Genomic DNA, 23,505 nt, shown 5'->3' on the forward strand with positions numbered 1-23,505 from the left:
ATAAAGGCCACCTGGCCTGATGGGAATTTAGCCATTGGACCATTTACAAATACAGCAGATTCTTAGGGTCCGTGAACACCTGGAACATATGCCAAGCCCCCTCCAGGAGATATCTCCTTTCGGAGAAAGCCAACATCATGGCCAGTAACTCCCTGTCTCCTATAGAATAATTTTTCTCCACTGGTGAAAAGGACTTAGAGAAGAAGAAGAAGCAGTGCAGTTTCCGACCAGGCGCATCCTTCTGGTATAACACAGCTCCCGCACTGACGGAAGAGGCATCCACTTCCAGGATGAATGGCTTATCCACATCTGACCGATGTAACATGGGAGCCCTTGTGAAGTGGGACTTAAAGGAGACAAAGGCCTCAGACACTTCCTTAGACCATAGCTGAGGATTGGCACCCTTCCTGGTGAGAGCTACCAACGAAGCCGCCAGAGTAGAGAAGTGGGGAATGAACTGTCGGTAGTAGTTAATAAATCCCATAAAGCGCTTCACCACTTTAAGAGAATGTGGCTCCTGCCAGTTCAACACCAATTCCACTTTGACAAGGTCCATAGCCAAACCCTTGGCAGAGATGATATACCCAAGGAATTGTAGGGACTCCTGCTCAAAGACACACTTCTCAAGTTTGGCATAGAGAGAGTTGGCATGCAAGACTTCAAAAACTCTAACAACATCTCTACGATGAGTATTCAGATTGGGAGAAAAAAAGCAAAATATCAACCAAGTAGACAACTACAGAGGTGGACAACATCTCCCGAAAGATGTCATTGACGAAATCCTGGAAAACAATAGGGGCATAGCAGAGGCCAAATGGCATTACCAAATATTCATAATACCCGTCCCTGATATTAAATGCAGTCTTCCATTCGTCACCCTCTAGGATACGTATTAGATTATAGGCGCCACACAGATCTAATTTAGTAAATATCCTAGCACACCCAGAGCCTGTCAAACAGCTCAGAGATAAGTGGCAAAGGATATTTATTTTTTACTGTGATGGGATTAAGACCCCTATAATCTACGCATGGATGAAGTTCCCCGTTCTTCTTTTGGGCGAGGAAGAACCCAGCCCCAGTGGGAGACACAGACTTTCTAATAAAACTCCTTGCCAGATTTTCCTTCATATATTCTGACATTGCCTCAGTCTCCGGAAGAGACAAAGGATAAACACACCCCTGAGGGGACTCTGCTCACGGTATGAGGTCTATCGTGCAATCATAAGGACAATGGGGAGGAAGAGTCAGTAGAAGAGTCAGTATAAACTTATTACCCTCACCCACAAAGCCCTCCATGGCTCAGCACCACCCTACATCTCCTCCCTTGTTTCAGTATACCACCCTACCCGCGCCCTCCGTTCTGCTGATGACCTGAGGTTAGTATCCTCAATAGTCAGAACCTCCCACTCCCGTCTCCAAGACTTTACACGTGCCGCGCCAATTCTTTGGAATGCACTTCCCAGGTCATAGAATCGTAGAGTTGGAAGGGACCTCCTGGGCCATCTGGTCCAACCCCCTGCTCAAGGTCAATACGATTAGTCCCCAATCCCCACAATTTTAAGCGTGTCCTGAAAACGCATTTATTCAGACTGGCCTATCGCCTCAACACATTAACCTAACCTATCCCTGTGTGGCAGAGCCAAAAGTTTTACCATAACCAGGTTCCCAGCATCATGTTTCCACATGCTTTATGCATCCATTAGCCCTCTGTGTCTGTACTGTTACACACTTAACATTATGGCTGGTCCATACAATCAGAGCAACTGTTACCACCCACCTTTCGTGTCTACCTCTTTCCTCATAGACTGTAAGCTGGCGAGCAGGGCCCTCACTCCTCTTGTTATTTGTTATAATCTACTGTATGTGATTATTGTTATGCTGTAATGTCTATTGTCTGTACAAATCCCCTCTGAAATGTAAAGTGCTGCGGAATATGTCGGCGCTATAAAAATAAAATTTATTATTATTATTATTAATATTAAGAGTCTCCGCAGTCTTCTTGGAGAACACGTCCACATACAGCCAGTAGTGTTTGGGTAGCAAGGTTAGATCTGCTGGAACCTCGGATGACCCAACTAGAAATTATGTCTTGAGACACTGTCCCTTGCATGACCTACCCCATCCCTATATACTCCCAGAGGCCCAATCACTATGAGGAGAATGGTGGCGCAACCAGGGCATACCCAGCAATGCCTCATCAATACCCTCAGGAATGACCAGCAAAGAGATTATCTCCTGATGTTTTGGAGAAAACTTAAGGGTAAGTGAGATGGTCTGATGGGTAATTTGTGAGGATAATGCAGAACCATTAAATATTCGGATGATGACGAGCTTAGAGAGCATCATAAGGGGTATTGTGTGCCGTTGGGCAAAGGAGGAGGACATAAAATTACACTCTGCCCCGGAATCCATGCAAGCCTCAACAGAAAGATGTCAACCCAAAAGTCAGTGTCACCCAAACATTAGTTTGGAGGATGCCTCGGATGAATTTGGAGCACCCCCTCCAATAGCCACTATGGACGGACGTTCTCCCTGATGCTTGGGGCACCTGTTGGTGAAATTACCAGTCTGCCCACAACCCCTGCGAAACAAAAAAATCAAAAACAACCCCTGCAAGCTGGAGGAGGGCGTACAGGATGAGTTTTAGCCTCCAGCTGATGACCCACCTGAGGCTCCCTTGGTACATTAGTCCGAGTTGGAGACCTTAAAGGATTGGTAAAACTTGCTGCCAACCGAATCCTTTGCTTACACTGGACTCTTTCCAACCTTCGTTCAGCATACCAAAGGTCTATACGAGTGGATATAGATATTAAATCCTCCAGTGTAGTTGGAATCTCCCTAGTAGCCAAAGCATCCTTAATGTGGTCTGCAAGGCACCTCCAAAACACGGGGATCAAGACCTTATTTAGAAGCTAACATCCGAAACTGGATAGCAAACTGGCTGGTCTGAATAGAGCCCTGCGTCATGGCTAGGAGTTGTAGTTCGGCGTCATGTGTAACCTGGGGCCCTTGAAAGACCCGCTTCAGAGTGCACTAAAAACGATAGGCGCTCTGGACCACCAGGTCCTTACGTTCCCATAATGGCGTAGTTCGCTCCAACGCCTTATCCGTCAAAAGAGACACCAGAAAACCCACTTTGGCCCATTCAGATGAGAAATGAGAACTCAGTAGCTCCAACTGGATCAAGCACTGGGTCACGAGTCCCCTGCAAGCCTTGTTATCCCAAGAAAACTTATTGAGGAGCAGGAAGTGTGGATAGAGCAGAACAGGAGTCGCAGCTGAAGCCCTAGTAGTGGCTTCACTGGCTACCTGCGCGACTACTGTGGATCAATCCACAGCTGAGGTTTGTGCGCTCTAACATGGACAACCTGCTCTCCAGCTGCTGGATATTCTGCGGTAGCTGCTGCTCATCCACCATTGCTAGCCAGACCCTGGCGCTAAGATACTGTTAGAGTTGGCGGAACGCTCCAAATAGAATATAATAATAAGGTGCATTCACCACCCGGGGTCTACCGTACAGTGATGTAAAACTGAAACTAATGTGAACAATGGCAAAGCAGAGCTGTGAGCAAGCATCATAAACACACCGAGTTAAACATCACTCGGTGTGATCAGAGTTCAAAGTTCCTTACTCTGTTACTCCATAGCAGTACAACAAATGAGAGCACTCTAAGCTATGCCCTGTTAGATGTGACAGGAGCAAAGTGGTAATGACGCTAGTTGGGGTCCTTATAGCTATCCCCCCAGGAAGTCTAAGCTTGTGGTTGAACCTGCTCTGACACACGGTGTGCTTTAGCACGAGCACCTGAGGATGCCCGATGCAGATGCTATGTTCAAGTGGGAGTTCCCACCCTTCACTACCTGTCTAGAAACACACTTGCAGTGCTATTAGCGGCACACAGGGTGCTAATGTATCCACCTATACATCAAACACATATGATCTTAGCGCGCCAACGCGTGCTCCAGAGGACCTTTTATACGTTCCTGTTTAAGTCCAGTCAGACAGGACCTTGCTCGTGGACCAATCCGGAACTACCACGTGACCTGAGCAGCTGACGACCGACCACCAATGAAAGGTCGCCTCACGAGCATGTTCAATAGAGTGATTTCTGGATTTAGTTCACCGCTGCCTATTGCTAGTTACTATAGCTTTGGCTGGGCAGGCAGCAGTAAGCAAGCAAACAGCATGAATCTGAATAAGACGCTGGGACCGATTTCCTTGCTGAGCAGCACCCACTGCGACTAAAGCTGAATGGGAGACTGCAGAGCTTGACAGAGCTTGGGATCCATCCTGTGCAGCAGGATTCTCCCGCTGCCTAACACTTTGTCCAAGTGATTTTCTATACTTCACAGCTCCACCCATTCTTGTGATTTTAATAATGAGTGCATTATTCCCATATTGATCTAAATAGCTGTCTGCTTTTTCTGGTGGTTAGTAAAACATTTATTAAAAACATACTTTTTTTAATAAATTTTAAAACAAAACGATAAAATCCAGGCACTTTACAACAAAGAAAATTACAGATAAGTATATATGAATATAACAATTGTTTTAACAAATACTAAACAATCATTGAAAGGCAAAAAGTTTGATATCATGGTTTAAACCATCAGGGGCCAAGGTATTCAAATTAAAAATCCATTTAGACTCTGTGTGGGACATTAGTGTAATATAATTTCCACCTCCAATTTTTAGAGATATGTAATCTCAAAAATGTTGCACCCTTCGAAGATATACTGTGCCTATCTAGAAAATGACAAAATAGGGGATGTCCCCAAAAAACCCTCTTTATATTATATACATGTTCCCTTATTCATTCTGAAAGGGTCCTTATAGTTCTCCCCACATGTTTTCCCACATGGAAAATATTCTGTGTACTTCCTGAATAGTATGATCCAAGAATTCATGTTTATATCCTCTATTTAGAATGTGATCTTTCACCAAGTTTGCTTCCTTTTGAAAATCTTTAGTGTGTGTGTAAAGACATCGTAACTGGATAAATTTACTCTTTGATATATTATGATATATTAGCCAGCTTAACAGGCAAATGGCAACAGGTGGTGGCAATAAAACTATTGGAGTCAACTGGTTTACGATAACAATAAGTAGATAAAGCCCCATTACTGACAAATATGTACAAATCCAAAAAATGTATGTCTAAATAGCTATAAGCTGGCATGAATTTTAAGTGGAAGTCATTAAAAATAATCTCACTGAAAAATGCTTGAGGGAGCTTTCAGTTACCCTCCAAGATAAAAATGATGTCATCAATAAAACGCCGACATAGGAACAGGTCCCCCCACAGTGTGCCCCTGGGAAGATAGTAAGCTGTTTCAATGCACCCTCATATAGGATGGCATAACTGAGGGCGAACCTGGCTCTCACGACGGTCCCCCACATCTGCAGAAAAACCTCATTGTTATAAAGAAAAGTAGTTGTGACCTTAAATAAAATGAGTAGTGTCAACAATGAATTTGACTTTTTCAGATAGTATTTTTCACCTTCAGTTAAAAAAATGTTGCACCATCTCACATCCTTTCCCATACTCGATAACTGTATATAACAAAGATATATCCTAAGTCTCCAAGATAAATCCCTGTTCCCATTCAATTGTTTGCAAGAGTTTAATAACTTGCTTAGCAGCCTTTAATTACACTGGAAGTTGTATTGTGCAAGGTTGAAGATGCATATCCGCATACCGTGATAAATTTGATGAAAGAGGTCCTATTCCCGAAATAATAAGATGTCCAGGGGGTTAACAATATTTTTAGGTATTTTAGGAACTTGATATTTTGATAAAATGCTGCCAGTTTGTGAATTCTATTAATGATAAATTCAAATTATTTTTTGTTCAAAACCCTTTCCTGTCACCTGGAAAGAGGTTTCTTTAATTTTTGAGGGGTCTCGTTTACATTTTTTATAAGTTAGCCTGTCATTCAACAAATGCATGCATACGTTATATTAAGTTGAGGTGTTCAAGACGATCGGGAGGATTGCAATTTCATTAATTTCCTGTAATAAGATGATGGCTTTAAGCTCCTTAAATTTGAGATTAGATTGGTTATAGAATGATTTATGATGTTGATTATGATTGATATTAAGAAATTCATTAGTTGACATAGTTTAAAAAGTTTTAATGGCTAAAGAGTTTTCATTTATAGGGTTAAATTTGGAAGTCTGCATAAGATTGGTATGGGTATATATAGTGTTGGTTGTATTTAACGCCTTCACGACAACGCCATATATATGGCTCAAGTCGGAAGCAGGTGTATGACAAGACATTGGATCAAGCTGTAGGGTTTAAATAATAATATCGAACTTTTTCCCTTTCAATAATTATTATTTGTTAAAAACTATGTTTATTTTAGTATACAGTCTATTTATCATCTGTAATTTTCTTTGTGGCAAAGAGCTTAAACTTCTGTTTATTTTGTTTTAACATTGATTTAATAAAAGTATGTTTTATTTTTAATATCCGCTATTATTAACCACCACAAAAGCAGAAAGCTATATAGATCAATATGGGAATAATGCATTAATTATTGAGTTTTTTAGAAATGCGTGAGGTTAGGTATGGCTACCTCAAGCTTTTGCAATCGGAGCTCGGTGTATTACATTCAGCTTCAGGTTTGTCTCCGTCTGGGATGTCCTGAACAATACAACTTAACTCCACATTCAGAATCTCTGCAGCGAGTGATGTCACGGACATTACACTATCGGACTTTTGTGTCTAATAACAGTAAGTTAGTCTGTGGACGATCATTTGTGCTAGAATAATATATCCCAATTGGTGCAGATTTTTATTGTAACTAACCAAGCCTTTTTTATATATACAATCCCTTATGGTATTTGAACTACTGCTTCCTTACTTCCATATATATAGCGATGAGGATACAGTAATTTTAGGAATATATGTATTAACCAAGTGTTTACCACTTACAGCTTGATACAGTTTATATCCAGAATGATTGATGTGAAGAATCTTTGCAGAGACCTTTTATGCTGTGTAAACTAAATAATGTACCGCTATATGTGGTCAACTGAGTAAATGACCGCTGGGATGGATACAGACATAAGAGTGCCCGTGTGCAATTTTTAATCCAATAATATGTCTAAATGCTGCTGTCTGCTGTGGAGGTTGTGCCAATGGTATGTCCACCTTTGTGCATAATAATGGTAGCCTGGTGCAAAATAGAATATATACTGCTCAAAAAAATAAAGGGAACCCTAAACAATACATTGCATTGTTTAGAGTTCCCTTTATTTTTTGAGCAGTATATATACACTGAGTAGAAGGCATTAAATGTCAATTTCTAACAATACTAAGAATTTCAGTAGATATATACTAAATTAATCTACACATGAATTGTACATCTGCATTGAGTGTAATTAGAGGCCAAGGGGCCAAGGATCTATTTCATTTTATTCTAGCTGATTTTTGGAGGAAGAGGCAGCTGTGAACTGCGTACAGTCAATGAAACCTCTTAGAGTAAAAAATCTATACGTGTTTGATGTCAGATTCCAACTTTTCACCTGCATAAACTGTCTCCTTTATAGTACAATATGAAACAATACAATACGATATAGAATATGCTTGCTTGATCATTTATGACCTTGCTTCAGACATTTATGACTTTGCTTCAGACTTGGAAAATTGTCACTTATTAAGTACAAAAAGCAATTTAAAATATTTTTAGTATTGATTTGATTTGTGTTGTATTATTGAAGCAGAAAAAAAAATTCTCATTGAACTGGCTTTAATAAATGTTCAGTAGTTGGAAACCAAACTATGTGTTGGCAGTGGTCTTGTTCCACATGAGACAATCATTTAAAAAGATGACATGTGTGCTCTGGTTTGGCCCATTTTGCACAGATAATTAGGAAATGTGAGGGGTTTGACTACAGAAAGAAATAGTCATTGAAGTCAAATAATAAAGTTCTGTGAATAACAATTATCCTACATTTATTTTACAAACTTTGCAAACAAAATATATATCTAAAGTTTTGTCAAATCTGAGACTGCACTTTAAGAACGTTTTCTTGGTCTCTAAATTACAGTTAGCCAACACCAAGCCTATTGAGACACAAAGGATTAACATCTTGTGAGACAAAAATAGAAAAAGCTGAGTAAACTATTTCTGACCATGTACTATTTTGTAGCAAGCTTAGCTTTTGCACATATGAATAAGTCATTTCAAAAGTTATTCTATTTTCACATATTTTTCAGGCATCTTTTTTTAAAAATTTGATAGAAAATCAAGTTTGTTGATATGCCTCAGTGATAGTTCTGAGATTCTGTCCTCAAGGTGTGTCACATGTGTCAGCCAAAAACTGTCATCACATCACGACTGTTTCCGATTCTCTTTTTTCAAAGCAAAGTACCTAAGTGCTCAGTAATAAATAAAACATAGAGGAAATCTGATAAGTTATTATTTTGTGGAAATAGCATTTTCCCATTGCCATCAATGTTTAATGTTAATAGTTTTAAGAAACTCCTGTTTCTAGGCTACAATATCTCTTTTACAGATATATTTCAATGCACATACGGTAATTTGGCTCAACTATATAAAATGCATCCTTCAGTAACCAGTATATAGATATCACATCACTGTATTCAAAGACTTTTATTTAAAAAACTTTTGCATTTGTTACCCATTTTATTATACCTCTTTTATTTTCGAATATTTCCCTCCAACACATTGTTTAATGTTCTCATATATTTCCATTTGGATCAAATTGGTGCCAAAAATAGGCAAATATATAAAAAAATATATATTTTATTAATGTTCACTTCTATTAACAGTCCAAAACATAATTAATTATTGTATTAAATCAACATATGTCCAATTTAATTCAAGGGCACTTCACATGAATACATGGAAGAAGCTGGCGGTGAAACGCGCATCAGGGTGAGGGGACGCCAGGAGCACTACTGCACTCCACACGGTAATTATCATATTCACCTTGGCATAATGTGCTAGGTTGTTTTCACCAGGTTATTGCTATCTACGTTTCATGGAGATTATGGTTTCATCTCTTTGGGTCCATTGCGTGTATACTATTGTGTTACCATACACATGGACTCTGTAACTTTATTTGCATTTTTCTGTTGATATGCAACTACATTTTGAAGGTCAGTAAGATTATTTCCATATGAGACTGTTTGGATATATTGCAACTATATTATCTTATATTTGCATATGGGAGCTATTTGTAACATCCATGATTTGCTTTATACTATGTCATATTGGTGTTATTTAGGCCCATATTTGGCATGTATGACCCCCTTTTTTGATTGGATATTGTGCTAGTGTGCTCTAGCGTCCCCTCAATGGCATTTTGCTTTATTACCTTTTTTATGTATTTTAATGATGATTTAATAAAAGCTGTTTTTATTCTTTGGGATCTCTTCTTTGTCCTGTATATGATAAGAACGGCGGAACGCACTAAATAAAAATAAATAATAAAGTGCGTTCGCCTCTCAGGGTCCACCATGCAGTAGGTGTTACACCGCTGCTAGGTAATGACAGATGAGCAATATGGCGGTATAATGCACACGGGTTCATCTTCACCCGAAGTGCACAGCGGGCTCTGTTCACACACAGAGGTGCCGCAACATAAACATACAAAAACACTGAGCCTGTTAGTGTCACAGACCACAGGGAAATGCACACATGTTATCAGGTCACAGGAGCAGGACCCAAGGCAGAGGAGCTGAGTCTGTCTAGACCTACTGTGTGTGTGGCGTCGCTACTGCGGATGCCAAGGAGGACTGCAACTGCAGTGCAGCGTAGGACACTGCCGCTAGTCGACAAAGCTAGGAAGCAGGTGCAATGTCAGACGGTAGAGAAGAGGCACGGTGTGCACAGTGGCCTAAGGCTTGCCACTGACTGGCACTGAGTGCTGCATTTATTCCCTATCCACATGCGTAATATCAGAGGGAAGGGGTTTCAAATGAGTCAGTCACCAGAGTCATACATCCGTCACCATTCACACATTTAGCTTGAAAAGTCTATACTAGCGCATGGCTGAAGGGTCATGCGCGCTTTTTATAGCCGTGCGGGACCTTCCAGATCTCCGAGATGGACCAATGAGATCTGGAGCAGGATCTGGGCACATGACTCCCGATCTCCAATGGGAGATCATCTCGTGAGCATGCCAAGTAGGAGCACAGAGGAACTTAGTCTTTGGAGCAGTCTGCTGCAAAGTAATATTCTCTGCAGTAGATAGACAGCAGGAGACCGCAGAATGTGAGGCTCTGGATTCCTGCAGAGCAGACGCAGAAACCTGATGCCTAGCAGTATACACCTACAGTATATGGGAATTGTGGATGCAATTATTGTATTAGTACTAAGTTTAATGCATTCATAATGGTCAAAGACAAGATTAGCAGTTTTAGTTGTATGTGTATATCCCAATCCTTAGCAGTATTGGTCATATTTGTAAAAGAAATAAAAGCTAATTCAATAATTCAGCATAGACATAAGAAAAGACAGGATCAAAATGGAATATTTTTTAGTAGTTGCTTGAATAACTACCACTGACTGTAGGTATAGGTCAGGGGTTTCATGTAGTTTTGTTTGCATGAATAATTTAAAAAGTTATCTTTTAAGTTATTTATTGTGATTTGCTTATATAGCGCCATCATATTGTGCAGCTCTTTACACACATTATTATCACTGTCCCCATTAGGGCTCACAATCTAAATCAGTATATCTTGGGAGTATGGGATAAAACCCACGCAAGCATGGTGAGAACATGCAAACTCCTTGCAGATGTTGTTCTTAGTGTGATTTGAACCCATCCTGAAAAACAACAGTGCCAACTACTGAGCCACCGTGCTGCTCTGAGTAAGGAAAGATGTATATCTTTGTACCGTGTTAGCCAGTAGATAGAAGAATATTCAGAATTGAGAGTCCTCAGTGCTTGATACCTTTTAATGGCTAACTGAAAAGATGGTAACAAATTGCAAGCTTTCGAGACTACTCAGGTCTCTTCATCAGGCATTGACTAATACAAAATCTGAAGAATCACATATTTATGCACAACACAGCACAGAAAAGATGCAATAGATAAGACAAGTGACCTGAAGCAGAACTATCATTATGGGAGAGGGATAAGCATAAATATTGTACCGGTTCATAGATAAGGAGTGAATGTTTTATTTTTACTGTTTTATTGGATGGGAAGAGGGTGTTCTTAAGCCATTGGTAAAGGATACACCGAGCTACATTCAGGGCAGAACTGACCTATTGAATAAACTAGCAGCAATAGGTCCTTTACCAGAAGGAACCATCCTGGCCACCATGGATGGGGAATCTTTGTACTCTAATATCCCACACCAGGATGGATTAAATGCCTGCAAATTCTTCATGGAAAACACAGGGACTGATGCTGATTCTGTGGTGAAACTTATAAAATTCATCCTCACCCACAATTACTTTGAATTTGACAGCAATATATATCTACAGGACACTGGCACAGCTATGGGAAGTAAAATGGCTCCACAGTATGCAAATCTTTTCATGGCCAAGCTTGAAAGCAACTTTTTGTCCTCATGTCCCATCAGTCCTCTGGCCTAATACCACTACATTGATGATGGAAAAAAGAAGTTCCAGCGCCAGGAATGGAAAATTAAAAATCCATTTTATTGTGCCATTGCATATTAAAATTCCAGCAGGTACAGCATATCTGTCGGATGACTACAGAACAACGCGTTTCGACGCCTCAGGTCTTAATCATGTTCTGACATTAAATGCAACCAACTTCCTTTTGTTGGATTCTCCCACCTGAAAAAATCAGAAGCACATGTGTGGACTGCTCCAAAGCAGCTCCTGCTATGATAATTGTGGGAGTACCAAACAAAGTAGGAAAAAAAAAAAAACAGTCAGTGTAGACAACACAACATAAACGACATACATATTTTAAAAGGGAGATATATATATACTCCTGATGTAAGGTAACAAAGATGAATATAAAGAATAATTCCAATGACATATTCCAAAATACATATCACATATTCAAATCCTTTACATAATATTCTATAATTATACCACAATGGGGAAAGAGAAAAAAAAAAAAAATATATATATATATTTAAAAAAAACAAACAAAAAAAAATATATTAAAAAAAAACAACCTATTCCCCTTTTTTCCTCCTTTCTCTACTTTTCTTCCTCTATTCCATCTTTTCTTATCTTTTTTCCTCTACCAAGAATGGATCCCAAATTAAGAGGGCCCCAATCAAAAATAAAAAGCAATCAATATATATAATATTACCACCCCTAAATGAAAGAATGGAACGAACATATTCAATAATGCAATATAAGATCTTGTCGACTATTCATTCCATCCGGATATCTTGTGCCCAGGGTGAAGATCCAGAAGGATTCCCTATTCAAGAGTTTCCTTCTGTGGTCTCCACCACGAAACGGTCTGTGCACCTGTTCTATTCCCATGAAATGAAAGCCGCTAACATCCCCTTTGTGAACTGTGGCAAAATGCTTTGATACTGCAGAAACCGCAACAGCATTGTGATTAGACACATCTGAGAGATGCCTCCTGATTCTAACCTTCAAGGGTCTCGTGGTGCAACCAGTGTATTGAATATTACAAATATTGCATGTTATTAAATATACAATATAAGAAGAATTACAATTTATTAAGTTTTTAATGGTAAATGTTTTTTTATTTACTATAGAAAAAAATGTTTTTCCTTTTTGTACAAAATTACAGGTTTTACATCTAGCTGCACCACATTTGTAAAAACCCTTTAGTGTGATCCAGGAGGATCCCTCCGTCTGGCCACTGTCACTTGTAAAAAGACTAGGGGAAAGAATGGTACTAAGTGTAGGTGCCCGTTTAGCAACATACCTAATACTATTCTGAATCACCTGTTTTAAAATAGGGTCCTCATTAAGAATTGGTAAGTATTTTTTCACAATACTAGTAACAGTATTAAACTGATTACTATAATTGGTTGAAAAGACAATATTGTTATTAGATTTATTTTTCATATAAGATGATTTATGTTTAAACAATAAGTCTTCCCTGTTGATTTCGCTTACAATTGATTTAGCTCTATTGAGAATCCAAGGACGATACCCCCTCTTGGAAAGCCTATTACAAACCTGACTTTCTTCCCTATTATAATCACTGGATTGGGAACAGTTTCGTTTTGTTCGAATCAATTCTCCTACCGGAATATTATTCTTGGTCTGTGCCGCATGGCAGGAATCTGCCGTTAAAATGGAATTAGTGGCAGTAGGTTTGCGGTAAGGGGTAATTATGACAACATCCGAATCACTAATAGATAGGGTGACATCCAGAAAATTCATTGTAGTCAAATGATGATAAGAGGTAAATTTTAAGTTAAATTCATTAGTATTCAAATATGAAACAAACCCCTGTATACTATCCTCTGGACCACACTAAATCATCAGCAGATCATCCAGATATCTGCCATACCATAGCAGACATTTGGAAAATGGGTTCTCATCCGAATATAGGAAATCCTCCTCCCACCTCGCCATAACAATATTTGCAAGGGAGGGGGAGAAGCGAGCTCCCATACTAACTCCTCTGCACTGCAAATAAAAATTTTTATCAAAAGAAAAATAATTGTGCTTTAGGAGAAAATCAATACGAGACTATAAAATCTTTTAAACAGGTGTCATAGTCACTAAATCTGTCTAGATGTTGAGATAGACAGCGTAATGCAGCATTATGAGGTATAGCTGGATATAAAGAAATTACGTCGCATGAGAGCCAAGAGTAATAGGATTTCCAACAAAAATTGTCCAGAGCTTTAACAACCTCTTTGGTATCCCTGATATAACCTGGTATATCAAGAATCAAAGGTTGAAGAAAATGATCTATCCAGCCTCCCAAATTCTCCCCCAATGAGCCAATGCCTGAAACTATTGGTCTCAGTGATATTACCAGGTTATAAGATCTTATATTGCATTATTGAATATGTTCGTTCCATTCTTTCATTTAGGGGTGGTAATATTATATATATTGATTGCTTTTTATTTTTGATTGGGGCCCTCTTAATTTGGGATCCATTCTTGGTAGAGGAAAAAAGATAAGAAAAGAGGGAAAAGAGGAAGAAAAGAAGAGAAAGGAGGAAAAAAGGGGAATAGTTTTTTTTTTTTTTTTTTTTTTAAATATATATATATATTTTTTTTTTTTTTTCTCTCTTTCCCCATTGTGGTATAATTATAGAATATTATGTATAGGATTTGAATATGTGATATGCATTTTGGAATATGTCATTGGAATTATTCTTTATATTCATCTTTGTTACCTTACATCAGGAGTATATACACTCACTGGCCACTTTATTAGGTACACCTGTCCAACTGTGTGTTAAGACTTAATTTCTAATCAGCCAATCACATGGCGGCAACTCAGTGCATTTAGGCATGTAGACATGGTCAAGACAATCTCCTGCAGTTCAAACCGAGCATCAGTATGGGGAAGAAAGGTGATTTGAGTGCCTTTGAACGTGGCATGATTGTTGGTGCCAGAAGGGCTGGTCTGAGAATTTCAGAAACTGCTGATCTACTGGGATTTTCACGCACAACCATCTCTAGGGTTTACAGAGAATGGTCCGAAAAAGAAAAAAAATCCAGTGAGCGGCAGTTCTGTGGCCGGAAATGCCATGTTGATGCCAGAGGTCAAAGGAGAATGGGCAGACTGGTTCGAGCTGATAGAAAGGCAACAGTGACTCAAATTGCCACCCGTTACAACCAAGGTAGGCAGAAGAGCATCTCTGAACGCACAGTGCGTCGAACTTTGAGGCAGATGGGCTACAGCAGCAGAAGACCACACTGGGTACCACTCCTCTCAGCTAAGAACAGGAAACTGAGGCTACAATTTGCACAAGCTCATCGAAATTGGACAGTAGAAGATTGGAAAAACGTTGCCTGGTCTGATGAGTCTCGATTTCTGCTGCGACATTCGGATGGTAGGGTCAGAATTTGGCGTAAACAACATGAAAGCATGGATCCATCCTGCCTTGTATCAACGGTTCAGGCTGGTGGTGGTGGTGTCATGGTGTGGGGAATTTTTTCTGGGCACTCTTTGGGCCCCTTGGTACCAATTGAGCATCGTTGCAACGCCACAGCCTACCTGAGTATTGTTGCTGACCATGTCCATCCCTTTATGACCACAATGTACCCAACATCTGATGGCTACTTTCAGCAGGATAATGCGCCATGTCATAAAGCTCGAATCATCTCAGATTGGTTTCTTGAACATGACAATGAGTTTACTGTACTCAAATGGCCTCCTCAGTCACCAGATCTCAATCCAATAGAGCATCTTTGGGATGTGGTGGAACGGGAGATTCGCATCAGGGATGTGCAGCCGACAAATCTGCGCCAACTGTGTGATGCCATCATGTCAATATGGTCCAAAATCTCTGAGGAATGCTTCCAGCACCTTGCTGAATCTCTGCCACGAAGAATTGAGGCAGTTCTGAAGGCAAAAGGGGGTCCAACCCCTTACTAGCATGGTGTACCTAATAAAGTGGCCAGTGAGTGTATATCTCCCTTTTAAAATATGTATGTCGTTTATGTTGTGTTGTCTACACTGACTGTTTTTTTTTTTTTTCCTACTTTGTTTGGTACTCCCACAATTATCATAGCAGGAGCTGCTTTGGAGCAGTCCACACATGTGCTTCTGATTTTTTCAGGTGGGAGAATCCAACAAAAGGAAGTTGGTTGCATTTAATGTCAGAACATGATTAAGACCTGAGGCGTCGAAACGCGTTGTTCTGTAGTCATCCGACAGATATGCTGTACCTGCTGGAATTTTAATATGCAATGGCACAATAAAATGGATTTTTAATTTTCCATTCCTGGTGCTGGAACTTCTTTTTTCCATCATCAATGTAGTGGTATTAGGCCAGAGGCCTGATGGGACATGAGGACAAAAAGGCGCTGGAACTTCTTTTTTCCTTCCTATTATTGATTGACTGCCTAGTCAAATCCGTGCGCAGGATCTGGATCCTACCAGCAAGGCAGTGCGGTGAGCTGGATTAATTTCTCTCTTTTTTTAACTACATTGATGATGTTTTAATCATCTGGACGGAGTGATGAAGAGACCTAAGTAGTCTCGAAAGCTTGCAACTTGTTACCATCTTTTCAGTTAGTCATTAAAAGGTATCAACCACTGAGGACTCTCAATTCTGAATATTCTTGCTCTGAGTAAGGCATTATGACATGCACAACTGCCAGGGTATGGATTTCTTTTTGTAGATAGGAAAATACAGAGAAAATATTGTATGTATAGGGAGAGATGTATACTTTATGTAACAGTTTACATGTAAACAGTGTTTCTGGGCATAATAGCTTACAAAATTCAGCAGTGCAGCTCCATGGATCAATGGACTGTTAGATATGTTTTCAATAAAACAATTCTAAACAAGACTGAGTTGAATTAAATATAGCAGGAAGTTGTGAAAGATGAATACCATATGATTTAAGAAGCTTTGGAACATAAAAAACTGAGTTTTCCACCCTGATATAATAGAATGTTTAAAAAGCAATTAGTAGGGTAATTAAATGAAAATAGAACTTGGTTATACTGTTTAGTCCTCAACAGAATACACTAGTACAGTGGTCCCCAACCTTTCTGATCTTGAGAGCCACATTCAGCTTAGAGAAGGTGTCGTGAGTCACATTCAGCACTGAGAGAGGGTCGCGAGCCACATCCAGCTCCCACACCCTTCAAAGTACTGTCAACCAAAGCCCCCATTACAGGTATTATGATAACCAAAGTTTTTCTACAGAAATCACTCCAAAGCAGTACACTGAGAACCAGGGGTTGTTCCCACAATAACCCCATTCATTATTCTCCCATCAAGGACTCCCAACACACTGTAGTACCAACCTCCAGCGTACCATACCTAAAACATGTCTAAATCCCTAAGACCAGTAAATGTGCATCCAGATTTGCACTTCTGTGCAGGGCTACCCACAAAATTCACCATTTTCAGATGGCAGACAGTCGCGAGCCACAATTCATGGGACAGCGAGCCACATGTGGCTCCCAAGCTACAGGCTGGGGACCCCTGCACTAGTATATGAATAACACTTCTGGCCAGACTCCTCTGAACAGCAGATTGGTGTAGCTGAGTCACACTGTTTGCTACCAGTTTTAAGCTGATATCAGTGATCAATATCTTCCAATATTGAAGGGAAGCATGATTTGTCTTTCATCTGCTGCATTAAGTATTATTGGCCAAACATTGCATCTATGGTTCCTGACATTGCCCATTTTTGGTACTTCTTCAAAAGAACTAGATCAATAAATCTTGAAGTTCCAGTCTGCTTTGAAATAATTTCCAATGAGAAACATTGTTGATGCAGTACAAATAAAAGTAATCTATGAACACTTTTATTTTTTAAAGCATTCCTACTTTGCAGGAATTTTATCACATCTGTCTAAAACTTTTGCTAAGTGCTATAAATCTAGGGTACAAGCAAATATAAGAGACTTTGCAGTGCATTTTAGCAGAAAATATGCAACTTTTTCCACTTCTTCCCCTACCTCTTGAGCTCATCATTCATTTAGAAAAATATTTTTTGCTCAGGACAAGATGGAATAACAGCTCCCTCAGGAATCTGGTTACAGCTGCCTGTTGAAGACTCTAGAGAGAGGAACAGAGTGAGATACAGAGTGAGTGCTATCTTACCTCAGAATAAGCAAAACAGTAACAACTACAAAATATAGTAAGGGTATGTGCACACATTGCGGATTTGCCTGTGGAATTTTCTATAATAATAAATAATAATCTTTATTTTTATATAGCGCTAACATATTCCGCAGCGCTTTACAATTTGAACACATTATCATCACTGTCCCAGATGGGGCTCACAATCTAAATTCCCTATCAGTATGTCTTTGGAAAGTGGGAGGAAACCGGAGTACCCGGAGGAAATCCACACAAACATGGGGAGAACATACAACAGATTATTCCTCTCTTGGCAGAAAAAGCAAGTAAAATCCACACGGATTTGATGTGTTTTTTTAATGCGTTTTTCATGCGGATTTGTATGCATTTTTGTAAGCTAAATAACAATCTTTTATTTAACAAAGAAAAATTGTGATGTCATTTCTTTGTCCAACCTCTTCTTTTACATACTCCATTGAAGACCATAATATCATCACATACCATGTTCATATATAATGTTTACACATACAAGACAAATATTAGTGAATATCTATAGATAGATGGATATATTTATGGATAGAAAAAAATCTGCTTTAGGCTGGGGTCACACTCACAAGAAACTCGCATGAGTCTCGCACCTCAATACCTGGCACTCGGACCTAAGCATTCAGTTGCATAGAAATACATGCAGCAACACACTTCGGTCCCAAGTGCCAGCAGCAGTGCCGGGTATTGAGGTGCGAGACTTGTGCGAGGTTCTCGCAAGTGTGTCCCCGAACTTAGACGCAATATCTGTTTAATTTAAGAAAAAGTTAAAAAAAAGTGCAATTTTCAAAATCAGAACAGGGAAAGACGGTGACTGGGGGCTGATGTTTATAGCCTGGGAAGGGGTAATACCCATGGATCTTCCCGGGCTATTAACATCAGCCTGCAGCTGTCTGCATAGCCTTTACTGGCTATTAAAATAGGGGGGCCCAAAAATTTTTTTACGTGGGGTCCGCCTATAATTAATAGCCAGAAAAGGCTATGCAGACAGCTGCAGGCTGATGTTAATAACCTAGGAAGGGACCATGGATATGGGTCCCCCGGCGAAAAACACCAACTCAGAGCTGCCCCAGAAATGGCGCATCTCTAAGATGTGCCAATTCCGACTCTTGGCCCCTCTCTTCCCACTGCCCTGTACCGGTGGCATAAGGGATAATAGTTGTGGGGTTGATGTCACCTTTGAATTGTAAGGTGACATCAAGCCCAGCTTAGTAATGGACAGGCATCTATAAGATACCTATCCATTACTAATCCTATAGTTAAGGGGTTAAATAAAGACATAGCCAGAAAAGAGTATTTTAATGAAATAAAACACTACAGTTTCCCATATTTGATATGCGCCTAATTCCCCAAAGCCATTGATCTCATGCAAGAAAAATAAAATAATAAACCAGCACAAATACGTCCTGTTCTGATGTAATCCATTTAATAATGAGTGTCCCATGATGATCTCCTGTGTATCCTGTCATTGTATCACTGGAGGCCTCTGCAGAGTGGTAACATCTCCTAATGTGACAGCTCTACACTGGAGATCATCATGGGACAATCGTTATTAGATGGATTACGTCGGAACAGGGAGTATACTGTTTATTTTTTTTATTTTTTTTGCAGGAGATCAATGGCTTCATGGATTAGCTGTTTGGTGAGAATGTGAATGTTTTTTTTTACACTTGAACATAGTAGCGAGATGATGGGACTACTGTCCCATTATGCACACAGACACACACACATATCCGCGCACACACCTTCAGACCACCACAGACACCCACACACACACAGATACACACAGACACCCGCAGATGGACCCGCACACATTCTCCGCACACACATAGTCTCCGACCACAAAAATAGTCTCCGCCCACACACTCTTCCTCCTTCCAACCTGCAACGTTTTTTGCACACAACTTCACAGCAAAACCACAAATCTTTTTACACCTGCGGTTTTGCTGGGGATTTGCCTGACTCAATGGTAGTCATTGGGTGCAGATACGCTGCAGATCCAGAAAAAGAATTGACATGCTGCTGAAAATAAAATGCTGCAAATCCGTGCAAATTTTTCCACAGCATGTGCACACCACATTCAAGATTCCCATAGACAAACATTGTTTGTGCACTACAGCCTAATTGTGTTGTTGTGTAATGTCTTTAACCCTTTAGTGACGGAGCCAATTTGCAGCTTAAAGACCAGGTCAATTTTTACAATTCTGACCACTGTCAATTTAGGAGGTTGTAACTCTGGTACACTTTAACGGATCCTGCTGATTCTGAGAATGTTGTTTTGGGACATATTTTACTTCATGTTAGTGGTAAAATTTCTTCGATATGACTTGCATCTATTTATGAAAAAAATGGAAATATTGCGAAAATTTTAAAAATTTCGCAATTTTAAAACTTTTAATTTTCATGCCCTTAAATCAGAGAACTATGTCACAAAAATACTAAATAAATAACATTTCCCACATGTCTGCTTTACATCAGCAGAATTCTGGAACCAATATTTTTTTTTGTTAGGAAGTTATAAGGGTTAAAAATTGACCAGTGATTTCTCATTTTTACAACAAAATTTACAAAACTATTATTTTAGGGACCACCTCCCATTTGAAGTCACTTTGAGAGGTCAATATGACAGAAAATACCCAAAAGTGACACCATTCTAAAAACTGCACCCCTCAAGGTGCTCAAAACCGCATTCAAGAAGTTTATTAACCCTTTACGTGCTTCACAGGAACTGAAGCAACGTGGAAGGAAAAAATTAACATTTAACTTTTTTTTAAGAACATTTTACTTTACAATCAATTTTTGTTATTTTCTCAAGTGAAAAAGAGAAAATGAACCACAAAATTTGTTGTGCAATTTCTCCTGAATGCGCCAATACCCAATATGTGGGAGTAAACCACTGTTTGGAAGCACGGCAGGGCTTGGAACAGAAGGAGCACCGTTTGACTTTTTCAATGCAAAACTGTCTGGAATTGAGATCGAACGCCATGTTGCATTTGGAGAGCCCCTCATGTGCCTAAAGAGTAAAAACTGTGACACCATTTTAGAAACTAGACCCCATAAGTAACTTATCTAGATGTGTATTGAGCACTTTGAACCTACAAGTGCTTCACAGAAGTGTATAATGTAGAGCCATGAAAATAAAAAATCATATTTTTCCACAAAATGATTTTTTCGCCCCCCAAATTTTTATTTTCACAAAGGTAACAGAAGAAATTAGACTGCCAAAGTTGTTGTGCAATTTTTCCTGAGTACGCCAATACCCTATATGTGGGGGTATACCACTGTTTGGGCACACGACATAGCTCAGAAGGGGAGGAGTGCCTTTTGATTTCAATGCAGAGTAGGCTGGAATTGAGATTGGATGCCATGTCACGTTTGGAGAGCCCCTGATGTGCCTAAACAGTGGAAACACCCACAAGTGACACCATTTTAGAAACTAGACCCCTTAAGGAACTTATCTAGATGTGTGGTGAGCACTTTGAACCCCCAAATGCTTCACAGAAGTTTATAACGCAGAGCAGTGAAAATAAAAAAAATCTTTTTTTTCCTCAAAAATGATTTTTAGCCAGCTATTTTTTATTTTCACAAGGTTAACAGGAGAAGTTGGATCACAAACGTTGTTGTTCAATTTGTCCTGAGTACACTCATACCCCATATGTGGGGGGACTACTGTTTGGGCGCATGGGAGAGCTCAGAAGGGAAGGAGCACCGTTTTGGAATGTAGACTTTGGTGGAATGCTCTGCGGGCGTCATGTTCTGTTTGCAGAACCCCTGATGTGCCTAAACAGTAGAAACCCCCCACAAGTGACCCCAATTTGGAAAATGGACCCCCAAGGAGATTATCTAGATGTGTGGTCAGCACTTTGAACCCCCAAGTGCTTCACAGAAGTTTATAACACAGAGTCATGAAAATAAAAAATAATTTTTTTCCTCAAAATTGTTTTTTAGCCCGCTATTTTTTATTTTCACAAGGGTAACAGTAGAAATTTTACCAAAAAAGTTGTGCAATTTGTTCTGAGTACGCCGATACCCCATATGTTGGGGTAAACCACTGTTTGGGCACACGTCAGGGCTCAAAAGGGAGGGAGCATGATTTGACTTTTTGAACGCAAAATTGGCTGGAATCAATGGTGGCGCCATGTCGCATTCGGAGACCCCCTGATGTGCTTAACCCTCCGTCAGGCGCAATAGATCTGACAGGCACACAGTAATTAGTTTCACTTCTCTATCCTTGCCCACTTATCAGAAAACCCCACCCCTCCTAGTTATCTCCTGACTCTACAGGCTCTGTGAAACCTGATATCACAGTGACTCAGCAGACCTTCTAGTGAGCAGATATCAACACTTTGGCTTCTCAGGCACATTGCGCCTGATTTCAACACAAATTGAAAGGTTAGTATTTTCTTTTTTTATTCATCACGATTGTGTATTTAGCTTGTTTTATGAAGGATTAATGCTAAGTTAGTGTACATAAGTACTGTTTTCTTAGACAAAAGGAGGGTGGCTTCTAAGGCACATTGCGCCCTAACACATACTCTTTCTCTCTTGCTTCAGATTTTCTGCTGCAATGGCCAGAAAACAGTATGATTCATCTAAACCCCTTCATTTAGAAGAAATGAAGATTTTTTTGTTAGAAGATGATGAGGAAGAACCAGCAGTAACTGAGGATTTAGAGGAATCTAGTGACATTTCATCTGAAGATGAGGTAGCAGAATGTAACACTGATTCTGGAACAGAGCAGGATGGTGATGACACTGATACAGAGGAAACAGACACAGATCTAGCTTATTATTTGGGCAAAGATAAAAATACAAAGGACGTCCCAAGGACGTTCCAGAACAAACACCGACTCTACCACCTTCTAAAAGACGCAGTTGTACTACCTGCTCATTTGTATCTGGTTTCAGAAGGCTTTCTAAATATGACTGCAAAATATGTAAAGAATCAATCTGCCTTTCCCATGCAACTTTCGTCTGCCAGCCTTGCTTTTCTAAGTGTACCTGTGCTGCTTCTGCTGCAATTGAAACCACTGAAGATGAGTAGAAAATAATTAAGTAACATCTAAGTGCAATATCCTTTAAGTTTTTTTCCATAATTTTATATTTAAGCAATAGTTAAGTAAAGATAACTGGAGCCTATTTGGCGGTACTACCGAAAAGTGGTACTTTTAGTTTTAATAAGTTTATGGTTAATAAATGGGTTTTTTTTGCATCTGATTTGGTGTAATCTCTTTTAATACATTCCTATGAAGGTCACTGACTACTTCTATAGTCCTGAAATTGAAATATGTAGCTACTATAGGTGGTTTTCTGACCTGTGCTTGTCAGGCACATTGCGCATGAACTGAGGAGAATCTATATTGCGCCTGACGGAGGGTTAAATAGTGAAAATCCCTAAATTCTACCTCCAAACATAACCCCAACACACCCTTAACCCAAATTCCAATCCTATCCCAAATTACAACCATAACCCTAACCCTAATCCCTAACCCTAATCCTCACCCTATTCCCAACCCTAACTCTAATCCTAACCATAATTCCAACCCTAACCCTAATTCCAACCTTAGCCCTAATTCAAATCCTAACCAGAATTCTAACCCTAACCCTAACTCTAATGGAAAAATGAAAATAAATATATTTTCTTTATTTCATTATTTTTCCCTAAGTGGGTGATACAGGGGGTTGTTTCTTCCCGAAGAAGATGGCGGCGCCCATGGAGGGAAAGCACGTAGGTCGAGAACCACCAGGAGGTACTGGGGGGATCGGGGACCCTATTT

The 23,505-nt window shown here is 39.7% G+C and overlaps 1 long non-coding RNA gene across 1 annotated transcript; it reads left to right on the forward strand.

The window, feature by feature from the left end:
• The first annotated feature begins 21,995 nt into the window (after positions 1 to 21,995).
• LOC141091539 (uncharacterized) lies at positions 21,996 to 22,945 on the forward strand. The gene is made up of 2 exons (XR_012232538.1): positions 21,996 to 22,121; positions 22,284 to 22,945. It is a non-coding gene; the product is annotated as an uncharacterized lncRNA (long non-coding RNA).
• Positions 22,946 to 23,505: the final 560 nt, after the last annotated feature.

This window comes from Dendrobates tinctorius, unplaced genomic scaffold, assembly GCF_039654945.1.
Source record: "Dendrobates tinctorius isolate UK_male_01 unplaced genomic scaffold, ASM3965494v1 ptg000003l, whole genome shotgun sequence".
Classification (NCBI taxonomy): Eukaryota; Metazoa; Chordata; class Amphibia; order Anura; family Dendrobatidae; genus Dendrobates; species Dendrobates tinctorius.